The sequence below is a fragment of the Bos indicus genome, chromosome 21 (genome assembly GCF_029378745.1).
Source record: "Bos indicus isolate NIAB-ARS_2022 breed Sahiwal x Tharparkar chromosome 21, NIAB-ARS_B.indTharparkar_mat_pri_1.0, whole genome shotgun sequence".
In the NCBI taxonomy this organism is placed as follows: Eukaryota; Metazoa; Chordata; class Mammalia; order Artiodactyla; family Bovidae; genus Bos; species Bos indicus.
Window position 1 is genome coordinate 28,263,556 of NC_091780.1, and position 22,777 is coordinate 28,286,332.

General features: G+C 51.3%; 1 protein-coding gene across 6 annotated transcripts in view; it reads left to right on the forward strand.

Annotated features, from left to right (window-relative positions):
- The first annotated feature begins 740 nt into the window (after window positions 1-740).
- Window positions 741-22,777, forward strand: part of APBA2 (amyloid beta precursor protein binding family A member 2) — a 138,682-nt gene continuing 116,645 nt past the window's right edge. For 4 of the 6 annotated variants that reach the window (XM_070775265.1, XM_070775268.1, XM_070775264.1 and 1 more), the window contains exon 1: window positions 1,077-1,286. The gene's annotated coding sequence lies outside the window, so the exon portion shown is untranslated. Of the gene's footprint in view, window positions 901-1,076; window positions 1,287-22,777 lie in introns of those variants that run through there. The other 2 variants (XM_070775266.1, XM_070775269.1) reach the window with 1 other exon arrangement.

The window sequence follows — 22,777 nt, forward strand, 5'->3', positions numbered from 1 at the left end:
AGCAGACAAAAACCATCACTGGAGAACGTCAACATCTTACAGCACCCACTATTGCAATGGTGACCAGCATGATTTGGCTCATTTTACCCCCTGGGTTCAGAGGTGTGCATGTGCCACCAAGTCTTGTGACTATCCCTGAAGGCAAGTCATGGTATTTCCCCGTTTAACAGTGGAGGAAACTGAGGCCTGGCTGGGATCCTCAGCCACGATGTACACAGCTCCTCGGAACAGGCGTTTCTAGACGTCTGTTCGACAGAACAATGACCCCCGAGATGCCCACATCCTAACCTCTGGACACTGAATATCCACCTTACAGGAAAAAGAGGCTTCGTAGATGTGGGGAAGGGCCTCCAGTTGGGCAGATTTTCCTAGATTCTAAGGGTGGGCAGAATCGAGTCACTTGAGTTCTTTTTAATTTTATTGGAGTATAGTGTATAGATTTGGGTCCTTCTCCGTTTAGGACGACAAGGAGGGAAAGGGCTGGGGTGAGGCCCTGGGGGAGGGGAGGCCAGTGGTCAGGCCAGGGCAGCACAGGATATTGGGAACGGGGTGATGGGATGGTTCCCAGGGGCCTGGGACGCAGCCAGTGATCTATGGCGGGGTGGCGCTGGGGGCCTGCCCTCCAGAGGGGGCTCTCAGAGGCCGTGATCTCCCCGCGACTTCTGCGCAGAGCCGAACAGGGCGCGGTGGGCAGGACCTTCCGTCACATGCGCTAGGGAGCCCGCCAGGGGGCAGCGTGGCGCCCGGGGCAGTTGCCGGCGCAGGGGTACCTCGCTGTCACCTGTTCCACCCGCCGGAGGACAAGACCCCCGCGTTTCCTCATCCTGCAGGTGCCAGGCGAGCCGGGGAATCTGTGCTCTCCAGGGCCTCGAGGCCGGCCCCACAGGACCTGGGCCCCAGGTGCGCCCCCCGCAAGTCCGCCGAGAGTCGGGGCGAGGGCTCGGGGAGGGGGCTGGGCGCGCACGCATCTTTGTCCTCCTCCTGGTCTTCCCGCCGCGCGCTCTCGCCCGGCGAGGGGCGCTGGCGAGGCCAGGGCGGGGCGGGGCGCGGGCGTCCAGCCGCAGGCCGGTGCGGGGTGCGCCCGCGGGCCCCGCTGCGTGGGCCGGGCAGGAGCGGCCCTGCGTGCCGTATGCCGCGTTCGGGGCGCGCCCGCCGCTATCCAGCTTCCCGGGCTCGGCAGCATCTCGGTGCGCGGCTCACAAAGAGCTGCGGCGGCGGCCCCGCGCTCGGCCTTGGGGACACAGCGGCGGCGGCCGTGCACCCGCACGGCCCGGAGCTCGGGCCAGGTAAACCGGGGTCCGGGCCGGCCGACCCTTCCCCAGAGCGGCCGCAGCCTGGGGGCGCCGGGACGGGCGCGGGGGGCGCGATCGGGCGGCGCTGCGGGCGGGGGGCGCCGCGCGGATCAGGAGTACGGACCGGGCGAGCGCGGCGGGGCCGAGCTGGTGGCTCGCGCATCCCGGGCGGGGGCGCGGCGGCGAGGGGCGACTAGGCGCAGACCAGGGACGCAGACCCGCGGCGGCTGCCCGCTCGGGTCCCGCCGGGCTGGTCGGGCCGCTGGAGTATTCCGCGGCCCCTTTCGGCACTGGTACTGAGTCCCTGTGAGGGGCGGTAACTCCCGAGTTTGGGGTCTTTTCTGGGTTCCCTGTCACTCGAGAAGCCGAGCCCCGGTTTTCTAGCCCTCCACCCTTTTCCTTTATAACGAGGCCCAGCGGGAGAAACTCCTCAGTTAAAAATTCCACAGTCGGGTTCCCCTGGGCGGCCAGCGCTGGGCTGGGGGCGCGGCGCGAACCTGCCCCGTCTTCCCAGCCCCTTTCCCCTCGGCCTGGCTGCTACTGATGGTCTATGCGAAGGGCGAGGCCCCCGCCCCCGAGCCGGGCTGTGCCCCGGGCGGGCCAGGCAGCGGGCCTCGGTGTGCCAAGGCCGCGGGGCTGGGGACTTGGGGGTCGAAATTGCCCTGGACCCGGTGCCGAGGGAGGGTAGCTAGGGGCCCACCCTTCCCAAGCCTCGCTGAGCATGGAGGCTGAGATTGTACCTGCTTGTCTCAACTTAGTATTTACTTGCAGAAGGAAGACTTAATTTTTTTCACATATGTTTGGATCCGGCCTGATAGGGGCCAACCTCAAATCTGGTGGTTAAGCCAACTCATAAATGGCCGTGGGGACGGTCAACCCCCAAGTGGGGAATCTCCTTTGTGCCCTTCATCCCGTAGGCTGAGCTGTCCCTGACCTCTTCAGCCTCTGTCCCTTTTCTGAGAATACCGCCCCCCACATGCCCTCCTTCTTTCTCTTTGAGAAAAATAATGTTTTTGGGAATAATGACCTGAAGGCTTCCAGGGTGGGAACCACACAGCTTTTCCTGGGGTACACGTTCAGTTTGCTCTGCAGGGTACCCACAGCCTGGTGGATGTCTCCTTTCCCAAGCCTCTGGGTTAGTGGTCCTTCTGGTGAGGTGAGGTGAGGGGGAGGGTCTTGCCTTCTCTTGGGGGCTTCCATTCTTCAGGGGACACTGAGGGTCCTCCAGCCAGGATGCCCTGCCCTGTGCCCTCACTGCTGGGGGGCTGTCCGTCCTGCCTCCATCTGCACTCAGGAAAGGGGGTTGGTGGCTCCTGAGCAGCAAATGACCCTGGCATGGAGCCTGCTGGCACTCAGGATGGTGTCCAGGGTGTTAGTGAGCGAGTTGGAGCTTGCTGAGGAGTCAGCTTGCTGAGTGGGCTGCCTCCTGGGTGGGCACTGGCAGAGAGACCCTTGGATGGGTCTCCAGAGCTGCACTAGGTCTGGGTGGTGGCCCTAGTGACAGGCGCCCTGAGAGTCTGCTGTGGGGCCTGGCTCTCCAGACCTCTGCTCATTGGTTGGGGAGCAAGGTCGGGCCCCTCCCCCATTGCCTGCCTTCCCATCTCCAGGGTACTGGGCTTCTCTGCCTGGGAGAAGTGTGGGCTGAACCAGATGGGGTGTGTGTGTGTGTGTGTGTGTGTGTGTGCGCACACGCGCGCGCGCGCGCGCACGCGCGTTCCTGCCTGTGTGAACAAGAGAGGTGGGGTGGGCACTGGCACGTGGACGAAGCCTGTGTGGTCAGTTTCTTAATCTTTGGCCTCTTGCTTGTGTTCTCGGTTGCCCCGGGCTGGACTTGTGGTTTGTTAACTTGGCTCTGCCTTGGTACTTCTAACCCTTTAAAAAAAAAATTAGTTTCACAGGGATAATTGGTGGGGATGTATTGTGAAATGGAGGCGCATAAATAATCCAATTTGCCAACTGAGCTAAGAAATGCGGGATAAAAATAAAAGATAATTGTAAAAGACACCAGTCGCACCCCTGGAGCTGAGAGGGAGTGCCAAAACACCTTAATGTTTCCTAGACACAGCTGAGGAACTCAGGAAAAGCTCGTGTGATGGGAAGTTTGCCTCGGGCTGGGCTTTGTTTGACTTGGGCAGCCCTGAGGTCTGTGGAGGGACAGGAGCCCCAGGGCACAAGCACAACCCCTCCCCTCCCACCAGGCTTCAGCTCCGCTTGCGCACTCCTCCCCATCCTAAGCCCTGAGCACCTGATCCAGGGACTCAGCAGGTCAGGGCCTCTGGTCACACTGGGGTCTGAAGTCTTGGACAGATGTTTGTGTCGGGGAAATTTGGAGGACTGGGTGCAGGTGGCCACAGAGGGAGGCCCTGAGCTGGCATGGAGGGCTTCCTTCCAGAACAAGTGGCAGAAAGCAGCGTTCTGCCTTGAGAAAGTGGCAGAGAGCTGGGGTTCCTGAGCCCTGACCTGGCAGGAATGGGGAGTGACGTGGACACTGACGGTTGTGTGGCTCCATCCCGTTGGTCATGTCTGAGATGATTGTTCACCAAGTGGGGCCTAGGTGCCCAGTTGGTGGTTGATAGTTGGCTGTGTGCCCACAGGGGGATTCTCTGGCTCCTTTCGAGGCCCCACCCACCACCTGGGTTGGCTCCAGCTGGTGCCTCAGAGCAGCCTGCAGGCACGGGCTGACTCGGCTGTCATGGGTGCCTCTTCCCTGCCTCTCCTGTGGGCAGTCCTCCTCTCTCCCAGTCCTCTTGGATGCACAAGGGAGCCAGGGAGGACAGCGACCTTGTTGTCACGCAGCCAGGCTGTCTCGGTGGGGCTGAGATTCACGAGTCTTCTTGGGAACCCCCGACCCCGTTTCGGCAGGTGCTGTTGCTGCCTGACTTGTGATTTCTATGCTAGCTGCAGGGTGTCCCAGGCTGGGCTGGGCTGGTGTCCCTCACTCAAGCCTGCAGTGGCTCCCCAGGGCCCTCTCCACACCCTTAGCCTGATTTTTATTTCTGCAGGTTTATTTCCTCGCTCCCAGCCATGCCGTCAGGCAGGCTCATTGCCCAGGCTTGCTTTGTGTCATCCCCACCCCAGCCCCACCTGCCACCTTGGCCCGTGTCTATCTTTGATCATCCCAGATGAATATGGATTTTTCCCTTCTTCTCTGTCAGTTGCCAAGTTTGCTGAGCTCCTGCCTGCCTCAGGGCCTTTGCACTTGCTTTCCATCTCCCTGGCATGTGCCTCCTGCATATGTCCACCTGGCTTGCTCTCTCACTCACTTCTGTCTGTATTTCAGCTCCCTACATAAATTAGCATCATTTCTGCCTTTCATGTTAACCCTCACTTCTCTGTCTGTATTTCAGCTTCCTACATAAATTAGCATCATTTCTGCCTTTCATGTTAACCCTGCTTTGTGTTTCTTCTTAGGACCTAACACAATTTATGATATATATACTTTTATTCTGTCTCTTACCACTCCAACATAGAGACTGTGTTGACTTCTGTGTCCCTGGAACAAGAATAGTGCTTGGCACCTGGTTGACCCTCAGCCCAACTTGTTAAATGGATGAATGAATGAATGAAACCCCAGGAGCATCGTGCTTCCTTCAGTACAAGCCTGGTGCCCTGCTGCTCCCTTCCCCAGACCCCACACCTAAAAACAGCTGCATTCACAGCTGGTCCCTCCCAGACCTCCAGCAGAACCTTGCCTACACTGGATTGGCAGGAGAGAGTGATGGAGAGGTGGGGGGTGGGGGGGCGGCAGGCCAGATGTCACGTGGCCAGAAGGCCATCCAGCCCCAGTAGTGGGCGTTCTGATCCTCCATGGAAACTCCTCTGGGATTCTTGATTGTTTGGCTGGTCAGCTCTCAGGCTGTGCCTGCGCTCACCTCAGTTGGTCATGGATGTGCTGGGAATAAGACCCCCTCTGGCTCAAGTTCCCTACCTTCTTCACCTAAGTTTCTAAACTGGTCTTTCCTCTTATTCTCCCTACCTGATTCTCCCCACCTGATTCTCCCTACCTGTGCTCTGGCCCCACTGGAGGGGGCCACTGGTTTTATAAGGAGGACAACTGTCACTGATCTCTGGGGCCTTGGGTGAGCCACCAGCCCTGGGCGCCTTTCTCAGCCTCTGTCATAGGTGCCTGATAGCGCTTGCCAGGCTGGTTTTGATCCCAGAAGAAGTCCAGCACTGAACTGAGGTGAGAGGTTGGTGCTCGGCCAGAGCTTCCTGGATGCCAGTGGTCACAGGCTGGCTGTGGCTTCTTTCGTTTTACTGGGAGTTTGAAGGGTCAGCTTTGCTGGCTTTATATGCAGCCTAGTGGGAGACTGTCATGCTTCCTACACTCTCAGGTGCTGTTCTGATATAAGGGGCTGCATCTGTGGTTTTGTGCATGAAGGATCAAAATTAAAGAGAAAAAATACAGGCTTGAGTTGCTGGCATCTCCTGACCACACAGATATTTGCATCTTGTGGGTTTTCTGGAAATGGAAGCACTCTGGCATTCGAAGGTGGTTTTGGATGGAGAAACTGACTGGGATGAAATACACATCACTGGGCACTTTTTATTTTTTTTTAAAGATTCTTTTGTTGTGGAGATATTTTTTTAAGTCTTTATTGAATTTGTTACAATATTGCTTCTGTTGTTTATACTCTAGTTTTTTCGCTGTGAGGCTTGTGGGATCCTAGTTCTCTGACCAGAAATTGAACCTGCACCCCCTGCATTGGAAGGTGAAGTCTTAATCAAGGGACCTCCAGGGAAGTCCCTCATTGGGCAGTTCTGTGTGTTGCCTTCTCTTCCTTAGTATGTGCTGTTTAAATAGTTCTTTGCCAAGCATGAGAGGCATGTCTTCACTCGGCAGCCAGCGAGGTAACCTAGGACCAGGCAGTGGTGACTTGCTTAAGGCTGCTACTGTTTCAGGCATTGCTGAGATTGGTTGGTGAGCCTTCAGAGGCCATGATGTCCCTCCCCCACAATCCCCTATCACCTGCATCCTCCCTATCTCCCCCCTCAACATCTCAATGGGGCCCAGTTTGCATAAGATTTATTTTTAAACTGGGTGGGCATGACTAGGACTTGTGACCACCTATGTGATAGGTGTGTACATGTGCTCAGTTGCTCAGTTATGTCTCACTCTTTGCAACCCCATGGACTGTAACCTGCCAGGCTCGTCTGTTCACGGGATTCTCCAGGCAAGAATACTGGAGTAGGTTGCCATTCCCTTCTCCAGGGGATCTTCCCGAACCAGGGATCGAACTTGTGTCACCTGCATTGACAGACGCATTTACTGCTGAGCCACCAGGGAAGCCTATGTGATAGATACAATTCAGGAGCTCATTTTCAGCCTGTGCTTAGATAATCTGGTGGTGGTGAACTGTGTACCTTGAGCTCTGACTGGTGGTTGGAAAGTTATGGACACATCACGGGTAACCCTGGGGCCTTCATGGGGACAACAAGAGGGCCTGGGAGCTTGCCGCCCAGCACAACTGTCGTTGCTGGGTTTGTAAGGTGTTTTCCTCTTTGCATTTGGAGGTATCATGGGTTCTTTGCACTTCCTGCAAGCGACTTAGCAGCAGCAGCAGCCCCTGGACTAAACTCAGCTAAAAAACACTCAGCTGTGAAATACTTAGGTACTTGTTCTCAACAAATTCTAATTAGTCAACAGTCAGGAAGTAGGAGACCACTAGTGGCATTTAGAATTTTCATTTGGGAGATAGATATGTATCTATGTGTGATTTGTTGTTGTCCAGTTGCTCACTTGTGTCTGAGTTTGTTCATAACCCTATATATGATAGTATTTTTCAAAAATATGTGTTTATTTATTTCTCCATGATTTGGTTTTACATTCATGGAATTCATTCTCCAGCAAGGCAGCTCTAAACATGAATTTCTCTGAGCTGTCATGTGCATCGCTAATTTCCCTTTAAAAAATGTAGTTTAAAATGAATAACCAACAAGGACCTCCTATATAGCACAAGGAACTCTGCTCACCGTTATGCGGCAGCCTGGATGGGAAGGGAGTTTGGCGGAGAGTGGATACATGTATATGTATGGCTGAGTCCCTTTGCTGTCCACCTGAAACTATCACAACATAGTTAACCTCTATACCCCAATATAAAATAAGAAGTTTAAAGTTTGAAAAAGAAATGTTGTGTAGTTTTCCCCTGTTGGTCTGTCAAAGTCTTGGAAAAATCCATTGTTTGGAAACTAGGAGACCTGTTTGCTGAGCGGGTGCCTCTGTTTAGTGATGATGGATTTCTCACCCCACCTCCCCAATCAGACAGCAGGCGTGTAAGTTGCTCCAGTGAAACTCAGTTTGTGTTGCTGGGTCTTCCGGTGTGATGATGGGCCGTGTGTTCTGATATCTGTGCGTGTCACTCAGAGCCGGTGACAGCTGTCAGGGGTGGGGAATCGGGAGGTCCAGGAAGCCTCCAGCAGCCGCTGGCCAGAGAGGGCCTCCTCCTGAGAGGGGCACATCAAGGCCTGCTCTTTCCTCCTTGTCAGCCGGCCACTGCGGCAAGGACGGAGCTAGACCAGATGCGGGTGTGTGTGTGAGCGTCTGTTACAGTAGAGTGCCCGCTCGGTGCCAGTCGCCGGGTGTGCTCTGTGTGTGTGTCCCAGCTCGCCTGCCAGGCCTAGACACCAGGTGCTACCTTGGGACTCTAGCTGGACCCCTCTGGTTGCAGTGAACCCTGGTGGCTGACCACTGGAGAGTGGGTCCTGGTGCTGCCCACCTGGCCTGACCGCTTGAGTGCAAGTCCCTGAGGCAGGTCTGACCTCAGCCCTGCCTGGACGTGCCTTTCTCTGTGTCCATGTGCAGCAAAGATTCTGCCCCTGACCTTTCCCTGCCCTTTGAGGGGCAAACAGGAGGGAGCTGGCGTGTGGCAGGGTGGACATGCCATCAGCTCTCTGCTCTTGGGGGGATGTCCCTGAGCTGAAACTCTTCAGAGCAGGAGCCCCTCCAGACCGAGAACTCTTGATTGTGTGTCTCCTTTGGGCTTTTTCAGGTTTCGGCTTTTCAATTAATTGCATTTCCTCAAGGAATGGTTTTCTTCTTGATCACAGGCTGATCTGTGCTTAATCAGCAGTGAGAACAGCGCTGCCTCAGTGGCTGTGACACCCCCCCCTGCCTCCCCAAAGGCAGAGACATCTCTTGCTGCGTCCACTTCATGAGGGAGTTGCCCTGGGGGCGGGGGTCCCTGGATATGGCAGTATTCTCTCCACTCCTAGCTTTGGGAACCCTTCCTTAACTCTGCATGTGTTGCTCCTTTTATCCATTATGAGATGACTTGTCTGATAATGGAAAAAGGGGTGCCAGGCACTTTAATGGCAGCCCCTAGCATTTCCCTTCCAGCCCTCTCATCTGTGAGGTCTCTGCAGTGCTAGTGCAGGGGCAGGTGCTCTTCTCTTTAGTTACCCTGGAACCCTTTTGCCAGGGGCTCCATCCAACCATCCATCCACCCATCCACCCATCCACCCATCCATCCATCCAACCATCCATCCATCCAACAGGTATTTCCTGAGTGCCGGCTGTGTTCCATTATTCTGATCCCTGTCTTGAGCTGGGTGTAGTCAGGAGAGGAGTGAAGGGGAGCTACTGGAGGGTGTGGGGGGATCAGATGCCGAGTGTGACTCTGGCCCCAGAGTGTCTGCCCCCAGAGTATCCCAGGGTGAAGGTGTGAGCACCCAGCATGGGGCGGGGGGGACTTGGGTTAGGTACCCCATCCTGAAAGAGTGGGTGGATTTGCCCATCTAGAGCTCAGGCCAGAGGGGCCAGTCTGGAGAGGGTACCCAGTATGGGGGTGAGGGCTGAGTGTTTGGTGGTAGGATAATGTGGTTTGGGCAGGTCAGAGCAGGAGATGGTGGGTCTTGACCGTCTGGGTCTTGAGCAGCCTTGGACGTGTGGGGGCATCTCACTGTAGTTGGGGGCAAAACAGATGGGAAGACAAGTACTCTGTCCCGTGATGTATCTAGGAGGTGTTTCCATCACTCAGCTTCGGGGTCCAGTGGACCACGGGAGGGGACGTTAAGGATGAGGAGGGGGTTGTGCTGAGAGCTAGGGCGGGTCGGGGAGGCTTGGGGAGTGGGAAAGGACAGAGCTCCCTGCTTGATGTGGGCAGAGGCTGCCATGTCCACATCCTGGCCTTGCTAGCTCAGATGTTTAACTTTACCCTTTAGAGATTTATAGACTTTCTAGATTAAATCACCACTGTTCCTCTATAAGAATGACAAAGTCCCTGGCAAACCATAAGTCATGTTATTAATTTGCTCACATGGAGTTAAACTCCATGGCCCCGCTGACTTATTTGGAAGGACAAGGGATGGATGGCTGGGAGGGCTCTGTCCAGTTGTTGGCAAGTGTGAAAGTCTAGAGGGACCCAGGTCGAGGTAATGGGGCTGTCCTCCCCAGCAGGTGGCTGTCCTCGTCCCATTGCCAAGGCTCCTGGGGACTTTCTGGCATCTGTAGGGAGGGGGACTGAGTCCTGCACCAGCTGTGCAGAGGGCAAGGGCAGGGGGAAGGAGGGAGTAGCCAGGCTGCAGGTCAAAAAGCTGGGCTCCAGGGGCCTGTGCAGACTGGTGAGCTTTTGGAGGGGTGTCCTGAAGGGCTTTTCTCTGGGGCCCCGAAACCCTGGGAATTCACAACTCGTCTTTTCTTCCTCTTTTGGGCTCTGATGTGCTATTCATCCTCTGGGTAATGAAGGGTCAGAAGAAAGTCTCAGGGCTTCCCTGGTGGCTCAGTGGTAAAGAATCCACCTGCCAATGCAGGAGACATGGGTTTGATCCCTGGTCTGGGAAGATCCCACATGCTGCGGAGCGACTAAGCACATGTGCCACAACTACTGAGCCTGTGCTCCACAGCAAGAGAAGCCACCACAATGAGAAGCCTGTGCATCACAGCTGGAGAGTAGCCCCCACTCGCCATAGCTAGAGAAAAGCCTGCACAGCAACGAAGACCCAGTGCAGCCAAAAATAAATAAAGAGAACACGTCTTAAAGCTGTTTCCCTTTTTAGTCAGCCTGCTGTTTGCGCTGGCACAGGTAGGGTAGGTATCATGCCCTCTCCAAGGCTCCTGGCTCTGGGGGGACCCGGCTGAGATGCTGGCGAATGCCTCTTGCATGGCTTACTGCCCTGTGCCAGCGGTGGAAACTGCCTGCTAGCTGCAGGGCAGTTATTGTGGGAGTCAAGATTTGTTGGGAGAAAGATACATTTGTTGGGGGATGGGTGCTCTCTGTGTGCTGACCTTTCTGCCTTCAAGGCCCATGTGGCTGATATAAGTGGTGGTTACTGCTGCAGGAGGAGCAGGTCTTGCACTAACTCTCCTGGTGGTTTTCATCAAACACCGAGAGTATGCTGCAGTTTATGTTGACTGATGTCTCAAACCAGCTTTCTTCCTTTACAGTGATAAAGAGAAGTTAGACTTAGGTGTATTTGTGTGTGTGTGTGTGTCTTTGTGTGCTCAGTCAGTCAGTCAGTTGTGTCCGACTCTTCATGACCCCCCATGGACTGTAGCCCGTCAGGCTCCTCTGTTCATGGGTTGCCATTTCCTCTTCCAGGGGATCTTCCCAGTCCAAGGATTGAATCCATGTCTCCTGTGTCTCCTGCATTGGCAGGTGGACTGTTTACCACTGAGTCCCCTGGGAAGTCCCTGGTGTATTTAGCATCCAATATTTCAAGGCAGAAAGCCAGAGGTCACGCTGGTGGCATGGCTGCCTCTCCATGGTTCCCACGTGTGGTACCCATAGCCATCGACAGGCCATCACTGTGCAGACCTGGTCAGCAGCTGCTGCTGACCGATGCGGAAGAATCCGTAAACACATGCATTTGTATAAATATAAATATTGTTTAATGTCCCAAGTAATGAGCACTTCCTTGAAATGACATTAGCTCTTGTTTCAAGGAAGTGAGTGGAGGCATAGCACATTAATTTGGGACTGAATTTTGTCTCGCTCATCCCGGTTACTGACAGTGGTCTTCAGGTTCTCATATGTTTTCCTTCTGGAAACCATCCAGGCTGATAGGGGCCTGGAGGCTGTGGTGGGCGTTCACTGTCCAGAATTCATGGCCACTCGTCGCTCGCATCCACCTGGACCTCACGTCTCATGGCCTGACACCAAAAACATGTTTCTTCTCCACACACGTATTTAGTGGAAAATGTTCTAACAGATTACTCATTTTGAAAGTATGCACTGTCCAAGGAAAAGGAAACAACTGAAGAGAAAAAGGGCCCAGAGACATTTCACCCCTTAAAAAGGCCCAATAACCATATGGAAAGGTCCTCAACTCCATTAGTCATCAAGGAGGGAAATGTATATAAACTGTAACCGTGTTTGGATTCTCTGTAGAACCAGAACCAATAGTGTGTGTGTGTGTGTGTGTGTATTGTTCGTTGTTGTTCAGTCACTGAGTTGTGTCTGATTCTCTGCGATCTCATGGACTGCAGCACGCCAGGATTCCCTGTCCTTCACTTTCTCCTGGACTTTGCTCAGACTTATGTCCATTGAGTTGGTAATGTCATCCAACCATATCATCCTCTGTCGCCCCCTTCTCCTCCTGCCCTCAGTCTTTCCCACATCAGTCATGAGGTCTCCTGAGTCAGTGAGTCAACTTTTCGAATCAGGTGGTCAAAGGATTGGAGCTCCAGCTTCAGTCCTTCCAATGAATGTTCAGGGTTGATTTCCTTTAGGATTGACTGGTTTGATCTCCTTGTTGTGCAAGGTACTCTCAAGAATCTTCTCCAGCACCAGAGTTTGAAGGCATCAATTCTTTGGCGCTCAGCCTTCTTTATGGTCCAAGTCTCACATCTGTACATGACTACTGCAAAAACCATAGCTTTGACTGTATTAATCTTGGGGTTTCCCTTGTGGCTCAGGCAGTAAAGAATCTGCCTGTAATGTAGAAGACTGGGGTTCAATCCCTGAGTCAGGAAGATCCCCTGGAGAAGGGAATGGCAACCCACTCCAGTATTCTTGCCTGGGAATTTCCGTGGACAGAGGATCGTGGCAGTTTATAGTCCATGGGGTCATAAAGAGTCAGACATGACTAATAGACTAACACCTTCACTTCACGTCCAAACTGCCAGTACACATAGTGTGTATTATATATATTTGTTTTTTTTTTTTTGGCTGTGCCACACTCTGCTTGTGGGATCTTAGCTCCCTGACCTGGGATAGAACCCAGGGCCCTGTCAGTGAGAGCCCCAAGTCCTAACCACTAGATGGCCAGGGAATTCCCCACAAGGGTCCTTCTGAGAGAGGCAGAGGAGAGTGGAAATAGAGGAGAAGGCAGGGACGATGGAGGCAGAGACTGTCAAGGATTGTGACCACATGTCAAGTGTTGTCAGCAGAGGTGATCACCCCTGGAGTCTCCAGGAGGTGAGCAGCCCTGCCGACGCCTTGACCTCCGTCACTGAACCTGCTTCCAGACTCCCAGTCTCCTAAACTTGAGTTGTTTAAAGCCCTGTATCTGGGGCCCATTTCTTCCAGGGGCCACAGGAGGCTAACAGAGCCATCAGGACACGTGCACCAGAGCGTCCAAGGCACGTAGTTGTCACCCCAAGCTACAGACAATCCTAGGTCCCCCAGCAGCTGCTCCCCTTGCACCGAGGCTTGTCACACACGAAACATCCTGCAGATCTGCACATGTGCAGTAGCCTGGAGGAGTCCTGGCACATAATGCTGAGCCAAAACCCCAGACATGAGAGTCCTTAGTTCCTCCAGCGTGGCTCCACTGATAGGAAGGACAGCGGGCTGCTTATCCATGTGGGGTGGGATGTCGGGGTGCCCTTTGGGAGATGGTGATTGGAGGGGCACCAGGAGGGCAGAGGGCTTCTAGGGGATGCTGACAATGTCCCATTTCTTTTATTCTTTTTTTGAAAATTTTATTGAAGTAGAGTTGATTGATAATGTTGTGTTAATTTCTTCTGTACAGCAGAGTGACTCAATTATATAATTCTTTTTCATATTCTTTTTCCATTATGGTTTATGGCAGGATTTTGTTTTTTTTACTTATGACCATAGAAATCTTTTAAAAACTTTTTATTTTGTATTGGGGTATAGCCAGTTGACAGTGTTGTGATAGTTTCAGGTGGACAGTAAAGAGACTTAGCCATACATATACATGTATCCATTCTCCCCCAAACTCCCCTCCCATCTAGGCTGCCACATAGCATTGAGCAGAGCTCCCTGTGCTATACAGTAGGTCCTTGTTGGTTATCCAGTTTCAATATAGCAGTTACCACAGGATATCAAATATGTTTCCATATGTTATACAGTAGGACCTTGTTTATCCATGCTCTGTATACTAGTTTGGACCTGCAAATTCCAGTCTCCCAATCCTTCCCTCCATCACCCCTCCCTCTTGGCAACCACAAGTGTGTCCTCCATGTCTGTGAGTCTGTTCCTGTTTTGTAGGCAGGTTCACCTGTGCCAAATTTTAGATTCCACATGTAAGTGATATGGTATTTGTCTTCCTCTTTCTGACTTCACTTAGTATGATCATCTGTATTGCTGCAAAAAGTGTCTCATTTCTTGTTCTGCGTGTGGTTTGCATGAGTGGGTTCAAATTTATGATAAGGACGTTTTCAGTACCTATATTAAACTTCAATGAAAAGTGGGGAAAAAAGCAGTATAGCATCTTGGAATCTTCAAGGAGAACTTTAAATTGACTGACTCATGGCTTCTTTTCCTGCTGGAACAATAATATCAAAATCAAGATTATATTTAATTTAATGTGAGATGATTAAATGAGGCCATTCCAACAAGTGCTTATTAATATGCAGATACACACTGTGTTTTCAAAATGAAATCAGAGTCCATAAACCCAAGTAGGATGCTGAGATCTCCGGTCAAGTAATTGATATGGATTCATTCTCTCCATGAAAGTTTTCCTTATGCACAAAGAAGGAGCTGAGCCCTTAAGGAAAACCGGACATAAACAGCCTGAACATTTGAGGGTCATGTGCTCTGTGGTGAGTGGGAAACCAGAGAGTTTTAGGAAGAGACCAGAGTTTGTGTGTGTGTGTGTGTGTGTGTGTGTGTATACAACTCCTTTGGGTCAGTAGGGTGTGTGTGTGTGTGTGTGTGTGTGTGTGTGTGTACAACTTCTTTGGGTCAGCCCAGAAATTTTAGTTGGGTGTTCTGTGGGCCCCCTGCCTGGTGCTTTCCTGGCCACCCTGCCCAAGATCCTAGAGGTCTTGCTGTCTGTGCCCACAACTCTCCCCGGCCCCTCACACCCCTCCAGCTGTGCTGGGAGACTGTCCATCAGCTGCCCACGCAGTGACCACTTGGCTTCATGGGTTGTATCCTGCGTGTGGTCATCACATCTGCCCTGGGCCCGTGTGGTCTCTGCTCTTGCTCCGTCTGAAATAGATGAGATCCACAGCACAGTGGTCTCTTCCGAGGTGGTCCATGGAGATGCAAAGGGGGTGGGGTGGCACCATGTGGCCTCAGCAGTTCTGGCAGTGCTCCTGGCTCCACCCTGATGGACTCTCATCCCTGACCTGCTGCTGGGATAGCATGCCGGCTTCTCCTGTGTGGTCTGAGGATCAGGACCGGGGTCTGAGGGGTGTGTTTGTCCAGGCGGAGGCTGGGGTCCGGGCATGGGTGCTTCGGTGCTGCCCTCACCTCCTGTGTCTGTTGGAAGCTGGCCTGGCACAGCAGGCTCTGCGGCTGTGGTCAGCCTCTCGCTGGTCTCGTGGCAGGTGTTTGTGATACAGACAGCACCTTTAATGGTGGGGATGGGGGAGGGATTCTTCCATGAGCTTGGCACGCGCCTCCCTCTCGGCTGTTCTTCCACCTGCTGCGATGGGAGTTTGTCTATCAGGCACTGACCAGCCCCTCACTTGGATGCTGGGCTTGTTTAGAGTGTTTTCTGCCCTGAAGGATGCTGGGATAAATACCCTGTAGCTCTGCTCTTCTCTTTTGTCAGATCCCCTGGTTCTTTATGATATGTTTCCAGGAGGTAGAATGGCTGGGCTGAAGGTGAAGACTGCAGATTGACCTCTAGAAAGGCTCAGATGCCCACAGACGGTGTGTGTGTGGGGCCTGCTTTCCTTCCCTCCCCCTTTCCTGTCCTCCCTCCCCACCCCTACCCTCGCACTGCTCCTCCACATCCCTGCTCCCTCCTGTGATGCTGCACCATCGAGCAGCATCCAGCAAATACCGTTCCAGCTACCTCTCTGGGGCCTCCCAGCTCACAGGCTCCCTGGGGACCCTTGTCCAGGGTTTGCTTGTGGGTTTTAAGAGGAAACCAAGAACCAATGGGGGAGCCTGTGGAGAGCCTCAGAGGCTTCCCCAGGACATACAGGCCGATAGTGAGGTGTGATGATGTTCTTCCAGAGAGAAATCCCTTCCCTGGGAGCTCCTCACCCCAGGCAGGGGGTGCTGGGGCACTGACCCCATAGGCAGGGACCGGAACCCTGGGCTTACAAGCCATTTGATGTTGTAGTTGTTCAGTCTCTAAGTCCTGTCTGACTATGACCCCATGGACTGCAGCATGCCAGGCTTCTCTGTCCTTCACTATCTCCTAGTAGTACTGTTAGTCGCTCAGTCGTGTCTGACTCTTTGCAGCCCCACGGACTGTAGCCCACCCAGCTCCTCTGTCCATGGGATTCTTCAAGCAAGAATACTGGAGTGGACTGCCATTCCCTTCTCCAGGAGATCTTCCCAACCCAGGGATTGAACCCAGGTCTCCTGTGTTGCAGGCAGATTCTTTACCATTTGAGCTACAGGGAAGACCTCACTATCTCCTAGAGTTTGCTCAAATGCATGTCCATTGAGCTGATGATGCCATCCAACCATCTCATCCTCTGTCGACCCCTTTTCCTCCTGCCCTCAATCTTTCTCAGCATCAGGGCCTTTTCCAGTGAGTCAACTCTTTGCATCAGGTGGACAAAGGATTGAAGCTTCGACTTAAGCATCAGTCCTTCTGATGAATATTCAGGTTTGATTTCCTTTAGGATTGACTGGTTGGCTCTCCTTGCTGTCCAAGGGACTCTCAAGAGTCTTCTCCAACACCATGGTTCGAAAGCATCAATTTTTTGGTGTTCAGCCTGCTTTAATGGTCCAACTCTCACATCCATACATAACTGCTGGAAAAACCATAACTTTGACTATACAGACCTTTGTCGGTAAAGTGATGTCTCTTCTTTTAAAATACGCTGTCTAGAATTGTCACAACTTTCCTTTCAAAGAGCAAGCATCTTTTAATTTCATGGCTGCAGTCACCATCCTCTGGATTTTGGAGCATAAGAAAATAAAATCTGTAACTGTTTCCACTTTTCTCCCTTCTATTTGCCGTGAAGTGATGGGACTGGATGCTGTGATCAGTTTTATAAATGTTAAGTTTTAAGCCAGCTTTTCACTCTCCTCTTTCACCCTCATCAAGAGACTCTTTAGTTCCTCTTCATTTTCTGCCATTTGAGTGGTATCATCTACATATCTGAGGTTGTTGATATTTTTCCCAAAAATTTTGATTCCAGCTTGGGAGTCATCCAGCCTGGCACTTCTCATGATATACTCTGCATATTAAGTTAAATAAGCACAGTGACAATATACAGCTTTGATGTACTCCTTTCCCAATTTGAACTAGCCTGTTGTTCCATGTCCACAAGTCATTATTTATGTTTAAAATATCTTATTTTGGGGACTTCCCTGATGGTCCAGTGGTTAAGACTCCACACTTCCAGTGCAGGGGGTGTGAGTTTGATCCATGGACTGGAACTAAGCTCCCAAATGCCGCAGTATGTGGCCAAAAATTTAAAAAGGAAAATCTTATTTTTCTGTTGGTTTGGCAAATTGGATTGATGCCATACCCTCTTCCTGAACCACCCAGGACCTCCCCAGTGCATGGGTCAGGGTGGTCACCACTGTGAGATGCTTGGCTGATGTTCTGTCCCCACGGACATTGTTGGCTGCCCTTGGAATCCAAGGAGAAGCTGCTGCCCAATTCTGAGGCCCCATGGGGGTCTTTGTCCTCCTTTCTCAGAGGCAGCAGATTCGTGGATTCGCTCTGTTGAGCTGGAAGGAAGAATTTTAAAATTTCCTCTGGTTGAAGAACCCAAAATGGAACAATCTACATCAGTTCCCCCAAATGGGACTTTTAAGCAAGGGTTTGGAAAATGGACTGTTTCCTGTGCATGAAAGCAAAGTCTGTGGGAATTCCTGGTAAGGAATTTTAAAGTGCTCGTCTACTCAGCCTCATTCTGAAATCCTGAGAGTCTTAAAAGACAGAAAGAAGTTGCCCGATGGAGGTCCAGTCCGAGTGGGGGAGGCTGAGGAGGCCTGCTGCTCTCTGCCGCGGTTCCCTTCCTCCAGGTCTGTGGCACTGTGTGTAAACAAGCGTGAGCGTCTCTGTCACTTCTAAGATTCTTTAAAAATAATTATTTTCTCCATTTATTTATTTGTTTTCATTTATTTTATATATTTGGCTGTGCTGGGTCTTAGTTGCGGAGTGTGGAATCTTTAGTTATGGCATGTCGGATCTAGCTCCCTGACTAGGGATTGGACCTGGGGCTCCCTGCATTGGGAGCTCAGAGGCTTAGCCACTGGACCACCAGAGAAGTCCCCACTGCTAAGATTCTGACATTCAGGAATGATTTTGAACCTTCTTTGGGTACATGCTATTTTCTGAGTTGCAGTTTCTGTGTATTAGTTCATTATTATTTCTATTATTTTATAATTAAAATATAGAGATACAGCATCTCTGGTTTTCAAATATTGCCTTCAAATAAAGATCTTGCATCTCTAGAGCCTGCTGGAGCTGTGAGTGTTTGGATTTTTGCTGCCCCATCTTCCAGGAACCCACTCCCCACTGCGGTCCCTGACACCCCGTTTCTGGCCTTGTTCAGGATCACTTCCTCCACTCACAGGAGAATGCCCAGTGGGAGGAATCGGCAGGACTTTCTGTGGTGTCTTCAGAGCCGTAGGAGGCAGAACCAGGCCAGCCATGTCGTATTTTCGTCGGGGAGCATCTAGCAAAAAGACCCACTCTTTCCCTGGGGTATCAGCAGCTCTGGTTGGAGGGATAGCAAGGGGTAGTAACGGGACAGCTGCTGTGGACAGAAAGTGGCCCCTAGTATGTGGGAATGGATGACAAGTCAAGGCCCTTGGGTGGGAGATAAGTATGAGTGAGGTCTGACACCAGGGGGCTAGTGAGCTCTGTTATTTGAGAATAATGTGTTTCCCTGATTAGTGGGATAGGAGTTCTGTTTTGTTGGGACCTTCCAATTTAGGATGGGTTCTGGAATTTGTATTCTAGCTGTTATTATTTTTGGTGGCACCACTTGGCTTACTACTGGCTTACAGGATCTTAGTTCCCTGACCAGGGATCCATCCCATGCTCCCTGCAGTGAAAGTGCAGAGCCCTAACCACTGGACCACCAGGGAAGTCCCTGGAACTTGTATTCTGAGAGATGAAAAGGGGCAGGCAGCTTTTCATGGTGGTGGGGTTAGCTTTGTCAGATCCCCCCCGACCTGGATAGGTGCGGTCCTTAAAGTGTGGTAACTCAGTCACCAGTCAATCTTAAAGGAAATCAACCCTGAATATTCATTGGAAGGACTCATGCTGAAGCTCCAGTATTTTGGTCACCTGATGCCAAGAGCCGACTCATTGGAAAAGTCCCCGATGCTGGGAAAGACTGAGGGCAGAAGGAGAGGAGGGTGTCAGAGGATGAGATGGCTGGATGGCATCACTGATGCAGTGGATACGAACCTGGGTGAACTCTGGGAGATGCTGAGGGACAGGGAGGCTTGGCATGCTGCAGCCCATGGAGTTGCAAGAGTTGGACACGACTGGGCGACTGAACAACAATAACTCAGCTAGTGCAATACTGTTAAGGACTTACTTACTTATATCGTTGTGTGTTACTTGAAAGTTTGAAATCTAAGGTGACTTTAGGATTCTCTGTGTGGGTTGGGGGCAGGTCTTTGTGTGGGTGGGTGTAAAACCTTCTTGTGTGCACCTCATTTCCTGGGAATCACTGAGGAGCAGCTCTTTGATTTTCAATTTTAAGCCATTATCTTCCAACCATCAGCTTTATCTGGAGCAGAATGGGCTGCAATTACAGTGCTCCTAATGGGATGGGTTTTATTTCCAATGATTGGACTGTGACAGCATTTCACTACATTCATATGGCTGCTCACAATTGCCCACTTTTCTTTAGCTTAATGGAAAATGTGTCGTTGAAGCCTGCTTCATGGTCCTGGCCCCATGGTGTATCCTGGCTCAGGTCTGAAGCCACCTGCGTGCTCCGAGGGAAAGACCTACCGTGGCCCAGGCAAGGAGGGTAAAGGAGGGGCCTGGGTTGGACTTGGGACCTGTGCAGCTTTTATTTTGCTGCATTTTGTCCAGAAACATTTTGTGTGCAGTGCTGAGTTGTTTTGATTTGGCCAGGCAGAACGGTATTTCACGGGCTGCTGTGATGGCCAGAGATGCTGGTGGGGATGCAGAGGCAGGTGAGGGCCAGGTGGGATGGAGGCACAGGTCCCAGAGAAGCTGGCAGGGCCTGGCCATTCTCTGTAACAAACTGTTTGATTTCATTGACATTGGAGCATAGGGATCCCACAGTCAACCGTTGATCCCATGATCAAGGTCACCGTCTCTCCCCATAGCTGGCTCGTGAAATGTTCCAGGGTTAAAGAATATATGAGCTGCTCAACTCAGGAGAGCCTGGTGGCCCTTTCAGCCATAAAATCTGCCTTTCCTGAGGAGCAGATGCCAGAGACAGTGGGTTTTCTCTTTGAACCAATCCTGATGGAGCCTCAGAAGTGTCAGAAAGATAATCTTGTCTTGACCCGTACAGACAGGATCCCTTTCATTTCCAAGTCTGTTAAAAAGTCTTAATGTTGTTTAAAAAAAAAATCCACTTTACTACTGGTAAAAATATCCTCCTGTGCATTCATAAATTATGCCTCTGTGGACTTTCCCGGTGGTCCAGTGGCTAAGATTCTGCACTCCTAATGCTGGGCCTGGGTTTGATCCCTGGTCGGGGAACTAGATCACTCATGCCTGCAACTAAAGATCCTTCATGCCACAGGTAAGACCCAGAGCAATCAAAAGAAAAGTAAATAAAAATAAATATGAAAAATAAATAAATTATACGTCTGGCCTCTCTCAGGTACCCCGTGAGTGCAGGACTGTGCTCCTGGATGAGGCTGGAGCTCCTGGATTTTCTGGAACCCCCTGCATGGTGCTTCCTGTGAGATTCTTGTAGTTCTTCCTGATTTTGACAAGAAATTTGGCTCCTCACCGTTCAGAGCTCTGCTTCCCACCTCATCCTCCTGGAATGACTCTGGCTCCTTGTTCATTGACAGTGATGCTTCTTGACTCAGCTTCTCTGTATACTGGTGCTGAATTGAGTCTTGGAGACAGTTTTGGGTGAAGTAGAAAAGGAGAGCTTTATTGCTTTGCCAGGCAAAGGGGGACACAGCAGGCTCATGCTGTCAAAACCATGTGTCCCAACTTGGAGAGGAGAGTGAGAAGTTTTATAGTAAGAGAGTGTGATCAGCTCCTGGACATTCTTCTGATGGGCTGGTGGTAAGGTAAGCAGGAATCAGCATCCTGAAGGAATCGGCCTTCAGGTCCCAACTGTTCTGGAGTCTACATGCTTTTGTGGGTAGCATACCATCATTAACTGTTAACTTCTCCCACCTGGAGGGATTTCAGTATCTGCAGAACAGCTCAAAGATATTGTTGTGTGTATCCATTGATGGGGAATCAGGACCTTGCTCCAAGGCTGCACTACTGTTTCTCTTGACTGTTTGTTTCTTCCAGGTCTTGCATCCCCTTCCTTCCCTGACTAACAACTGCTTGAATATGCCCCTTGGAAATCAGGGAAGGTCATGGAGGCTGAATGAAGGCTGTTTCCTATAATCAAGGAAATGGGGGACACAGAATGGCTTTGTGCCCAGGGACCCCATAGGGCCCTGCTCGGTATCAATTCCACCAAAGTTATTGTTTAGACAGAGGTTTCTCTTTGGGTTACCCCAGGCCTGGGACTTCTCCATGGGCAGAAGAAGCATCCTGTGAGAATCAGCTGATGAGATGGCTGATGGGCCCCTTTCTGTCTTCTGACATGAAAGGCATCTATTGTTTTAGTTATTTATATTGTGATAAAATATACATAACATAGAAGTACCACTTCATTTTTATGTGTACAGTTTAGTGACATTAAGTACATTCACTTCGTTGTATAGCCATCACCACCATCTACCTACAAAACTGCTCCCATCTTTCCAAACTGAAACCCTGTCCCCATAAACACCAGCTCCCTATCTCCCCCACCCCCAGCCCCTGGAATCCAAGGTTCTACATCCTGTCTCTACGAGTTTGACTACTCTAGAGACCTTGTATAAGCAGAATCCTACAGGGTTTGTCTTTTTTTTTTCTTTTTTAAATCAAGCATAGTTGATTTACAATGTTGTGTTAGTTTCAGGTGTACAGCACCTGATTCAGTTATACATGTATATAATCCATTGTTTTCAGATTTTTCTCCTTATAGGTTATTACAGAATGTTGAGTCATTGTGGCACTTGGGGACCTTCGTTTCATCCAGTGGGATTTTTTGTTGCAGCTCACACGCTCTAGCTGTGGTGTGTGGGCTCAGTAGTTATGGCACACGGGTTTCTCATTGTGGTGGCTTCTCTTGTTGTGGTGCACGGGCTTAGTTGCCCTGCAGCACATGGAATCTTAGTTCCCTGAGTAGGAATTGGATTCACATACCACGCATTGCAAGGTGGATTCTTAACCACTGGACCACCAGGTAAGTCCTCACCCAAAGAATTAAAGTCAGAAATAAAGAATATCTCATTTCTTCAGGGCTTGGCAACAGCCAGTGACTGACCAAGCTGTGATAGGTGGGGTCGGAGGTGTCTGTCCTCACATGAGCAGGGCGGGGGTGGCAGCTGCAGCAGAAGGTGTCCAACAACACCCAGCAGGAAATGAGAAGAGCTCAGGGACTGGTGGGTTAACAGTGTCTGGCACAGTAATTCCTGCTGAAACCTTAATGGTAGGCAGTAAATTAAAGTACTGCCTCGGCCTATGTGACTTGCATCTTAACAGCAGCCGTCAGTGTCTTTTGTGTCAAAAGAAGTGGGCTGGGGGGAGTGTTTCTTGTCCACAGAGCTGCTTGTGAAGGAACTTTCCATCTGGGACACCTGGACTGTGCTCCAGTCTTCGACAGCACACCACTCATGTTGATTGGGAAAGAGAGTTACCAGTCTTTTTTTCCCTTTAGGTCTGGCTTTGAAAAATACATACATTATTTTATTTTTTTAGTTGAAGTATAGTTGACTGACAATGTGTTAGTTTCAGGTGTATAGTACAGTGATTCAGCTATGTGCTTGTGTGCTCAGTCACTTCAGTTGTGTCTGACTCTCTGTTACCCCCATGGACTTTAGCCCGCCAGGCTCCTCTGTCCATGGAATTCTCCAGGCAAGAATACTGGAGATTCTTCTTCCAGTATTCCCTTCTCCAGGAGATCTTCCTAACCCAGGGATTAAACCCAG